This window comes from Triticum aestivum, chromosome 6D, assembly GCF_018294505.1.
Source record: "Triticum aestivum cultivar Chinese Spring chromosome 6D, IWGSC CS RefSeq v2.1, whole genome shotgun sequence".
Taxonomy (NCBI): Eukaryota; Viridiplantae; Streptophyta; class Magnoliopsida; order Poales; family Poaceae; genus Triticum; species Triticum aestivum.
Genome location: NC_057811.1, coordinates 293,003,429 through 293,008,454, shown reverse-complemented (window position 1 = coordinate 293,008,454; position 5,026 = coordinate 293,003,429).

Below are 5,026 nucleotides of genomic sequence, written 5' to 3'. Positions count from 1 at the left end.
TTCTTTGTTCATGGTAATTGTCTATTATTCATGCTATAATTGTATTGTCCGGAAATCGTGATACATGTGTGAATACATAGACCACAACCTGTCCCTAGTAAGCCTCTAGTTGACTAGCTCGTTGATCAACAGATAGTCAAGGTTTCCTGACTATGGACATTGGATGTCATTGATAACGGGATCACATCATTAGGAGAATGATGTGATGGACAAGACCCAATCCTAAGCATAGCATAAAAGATCGTGTAGTTTCGTTTGCTAGAGCTTTTCCAATGTCAAGTATCTTTTCCTTAGACCATGAGATCGTGCAACTCCCGGATACCGTAGGAGTGCTTTGGGTGTGCCAAACGTCACAACGTAACTGGGTGACTATAAAGGTGCACTACGGGTATCTCCGAAAGTGTCTGTTGGGTTGGCACGGATCGAGACTGGGATTTGTCACTCCGTATGACGGAGAGGTATCTCTGGGCCCACTCGGTAATGCATCATCATAATGAGCTCAATGTGACTAAGGCGTTAGTCACGGGATCATGCATTGCGGTACGAGTAAAGAGACTTGCCGGTAACGAGATTGAACAAGGTATTGGGATACCGACGATCGAATCTCGGGCAAGTAACATACCGATTGACAAAGGGAATTGTATACGGGATTGATTGAATCCTCGACACCGTGGTTCATCCGATGAGATCATCGTGGAACATGTGGGAGCCAACATGGGTATCCAGATCCCGCTGTTGGTTATTGACCGGAGAGGCGTCTCGGTCATGTCTGCATGCCTCCCGAACCCGTAGGGTCTACACACTTAAGGTCCGGTGACGCTAGGGTTGTAGAGATATATGTATGCGGAAACCCGAAAGTTGTTCGGAGTCCCGGATGAGATCCCGGACGTCACGAGAGGTTCCGGAATGGTCCGGAGGTGAAGAATTATATATAGGAAGTCCAGTTTCGGCCACCGGGAAAGTTTCGGGGGTTATCGGTATTGTACCAGGACCACCGGAAGGGTCCTGGGGGTCCACTGGGTGGGGCCACCTGTCCCGGAGGGCCCCGTGGGCTGAAAGTGGGAGGGAACCAGCCCCTAGTGGGCTGGGGCGCCCCCCTTGGGCCTCCCCCCTTGCGCCTAGGGTTGGGAACCCTAGGGGGGGGAGTTCCCGCTTGCCTTGGGGGGCAAGGCAACCCCTTCCCCCCCTTGTGGCCGCCGCCCCCCTTGAGATCCCATCTCTTGGGGCTGGCGCACCCCCCCAGGGGCCTATATAAAGGGGGGGGAGGGAGGGCAGCACACAACAGCCTTGGGCGCCTCCCTCCTCCCCTGCAACACCTCTCTCTCTCTCGTAGAAGCTCGGCGTAGCCCTGCGGAGACCCGCTACATCCACCACCACGCCGTCATGCTGCTGGATCTCCATCAACCTCTCCTTCCCCCTTGCTGGATCAAGAAGGAGGAGACGTCGCTGCACCGTACGTGTGTTGAGCGCGGAGGTGCCGTCCGTTCGGCACTCGGTCATCGGTGATTTGGATCACGGCGAGTACGACTCCGTCATCCACGTTCATTGGAACGCTTCCGCTCGCGATCTACAAGGGTATGTAGATGCACTCCTTTCCCCTCGTTGCTAGTATACTCCATAGATGCATCTTGGTGAACGTAGGAAAATTTTAAAATTATGCTACGATTCCCAACACACTGGTACGCGTCGGTCCTAGACAAACGGTTTTTAACCCCTTTGCGCGACGGCATTCGGAACCGTCGCCAAGTGAGTGTGGGCGATAGGGGGGTCCTTCCCACACGACCCAGAAACCGTTGGGGATATGCCCTCTTGGCACACACGCTCGGCAAAATGAGGTCGTGTGCGACCAATGAGCACTCAAATACAGAAATACGTACAATAGTGCTAAAAAAATACAATTATACAGGCGAAATCATTTCCGGTCATAAGTACATCCCACACAGTCAGTCACCACTAAACGTTTCCGTTCGTATATACATCCCACACAGTCAGTACAAGGAAAACGTTTGCGCAAGGTGGCACAACGCAAACAGTTTTGAAGAGAATGCCGTGTGTGATTGGTCATTGATCCAACACAGTTTATTCCTAGAAACTGTGTGCGTTGCCTGAGGTCATCGCCCGCGGTGGTTTCTCATTAACCGTTTGCAATAGGAAAACCCAATTAGCAAGCTAATTGGCCAATTAGCAGGCTAATTACCCTATTATTAATAATCCATTTACTAATCTAATTGACATTCATATTAAGCACATAATATATTCCATTTCCATATTAAGGATGCAGGATTTCATAATTGAAATACATCGGAGTACAACATGATATAGCTTCAACACTCAGCTACCCCATTACACAACTGCACCAGCAACAAGTTTCACATGCAACATCTAGAACCTTTCAAAATTAGCATCATAGACGGTACATAGAGAGATGCATCTCATCTGGAAAACTGCTGAAGCGGAAGGCAAATATTGAGCCTTCATTCATGTTGAAGGTCTTTGCAACTTTAGGTCAGTGCCTGTGGATGATTGACCGTCCATCCTTCGACCTCTCCAGGAACACTTCAATATTGAACCGTGGGTGTTGTATGAAAACTTTACTCGCCTCCTGACCACATAGGTGGTTTGAGAGGTAATCATCAGTGAAGCCTGAAAACAAGGATATGCATAAATATCTTCTCTATATTGGAAATGGGGCAAAGGAATACAAAAAGGCAAGGTATAATAGTTAGTACCATCCTGTAAACCTCAGTGCTTCCCATTGTTTCCCTGCAACACATATAAGGTAGTTAGTCATCAGGTTAAGTAAGGGTTCGCATGCTATCAGTAAAATATGTTGATGATAAATAAGCATATTGCAGATTCATCAAATTAATTCAAGCCACATGGAAAACCCATTTGTCCAAACCAAGCATGATTAAGAACTAGGAAATATAGCACTTGTATATGTTTCTAATGTATTAAGTGCAACCAAATTCGATTTATTCCTCACATGGTATACAATAATAGAATGCAGCCACATCAATTGAACATCGCATTGCAGAATTGAACCAAGCAGTTAACTAAACACCACAACAAATGAACCAAACGTTAACTGAGCACCACATTGCACAATATAACATACTCCTAATAGAAGATCAGACAGTTAACCAAACCAAGCATGCTTAACAACTTGGAAATATAGCAATTGTATTTGTTTCTCATGTATTTAGTACAACCAAATTCGATTTATTCCTCACATGGTATACAATAAGAGAATGCAGCCACATCAATTGAACATCACATTGCAGAATTGAACCAAGCAGTTAACTAAACACCACAACAAATGAACCAAACGTTAACTGAGCACCACATTGCACAATATAACATACTCCTAATAGAAGATCAGACAGTTAACCAAACCAAGCATGCTTAACAACTTGGAAATATAGCAATTGTATTTGTTTCTCATGTATTTAGTACAACCAAATTCGATTTATTCCTCACATGGTATACAATAATAGAATGCAGCCACAACAATTGAACATCGCATTGCAGAATTGAACCAAGCAGTTAACTAAACACCACAACAAGTGAACCAAGCCACAACAAATGAACCAAGCAGTTAACTGAACACCAATTGAGCAATATAACATACTCCCAATAGAAGATCAGACAGTTAACCAAACCAAGCATGCTTAACAACTTGGAAATATTGCACCTTGAAGAATTGAACATCACATTTGCAGAATTTAACCAAGCAGTTAATTGAACATCACATTGCACGACATATAGAACATATAAACTATAGCAGAAGATTGCATGGTGAAAGTAGATAACACAATTCACTAGAATTTGTTAAGGAAAGGCAGTAGCTAGCAAACTGAACATAGGTCCTTATAGCGAGCTAATAAGACAAGCTACTCCTCATTCTCGGAGATATCGATGACGATTGGCTCCTTGGACATGGAAGAGGGCGAGGCCTCCACATCGTGGGTGCCCTCGTTGTAGTGGTGAGTTACCTGAGCCGCTCCGGGCACCAACCTGCTGGCTCTCGAGATGAGGTAAGCACGTGCACGCTGAGAAAACACCTCATAGTCTTCGTCGAAGGCACCGACGGTGGCCTCGAGAAAACGCCACGAACTGTCGTTTAAAGCAGCCAACCGCATCACGGCGTCGGCGCGCGAGGCATCAACGGTGGCCTCGACGGCGAGGTGCTCCTCCAAGATCTGGGGGTCAGCACGAATGGCAGCCATCGCGACCTCATCCGCGCGTGCGGCCGTGATTTGCTTCTCTGCTGCCAAATGCTCCTTGAGGTCATGGCTATACTGCGTGCACCATGGCTTAGGCCGGCGCTTATTTGGTGGAGGGTTCAGTGATTTGGGTGGAAGGTGTCGTGCTCGCGCCGGCGGTCGGGGCATGTGGGATGTGGAAGGAGGAGGAGGATGAGGGTCGGGTGTGGAGTACCTGCCTGGAGAGGCGAGGCCGAGCAGCGTGAAGGAGGGTCGCTGGCGAGGAGGCGGCGGCGTTGCAAGCAAGGAGTGAAGGTTTCAACTTGGAAAGGAAGGCGGAAAGGGGGGAAATGTGGCTTTTGGTAAGGGGGAGGGGGCGGGGAGGTAGATATTTCCGTGGAAGCCGAAAATTTGGAACCGCTTCAGCCAAAAAACTGGTGCGCAAAGTGTCATCAGACATGGTCCCTTATTCAGACACGGTCCGAAGATATTTTGTGCTGCATCTCACACGGTTGGTTATAATAAACTGTGTGGGATCTACTTGATTTTTCGTCTTGATTTGAATTACATAATGGCGTCACAACGGCCATGGACGGTGTTTGAATTGCTAGACCTTTTATCTGCAGTGACCATAAAAGAATTGGAATTATTTTGGGTTTGTTTGGACATTTTTATGCATTAAGTGAGTTTTCAATGCATTTATGTGCATAATTCAAATTTGAACTACATGCACATGCTCCAGTGCATATAAATTGGTCGAAAAAATCAAATCTTTGTCCTTGGGTGCATGCTTAGATCCCATGCAAGAAATGGGAATGAAT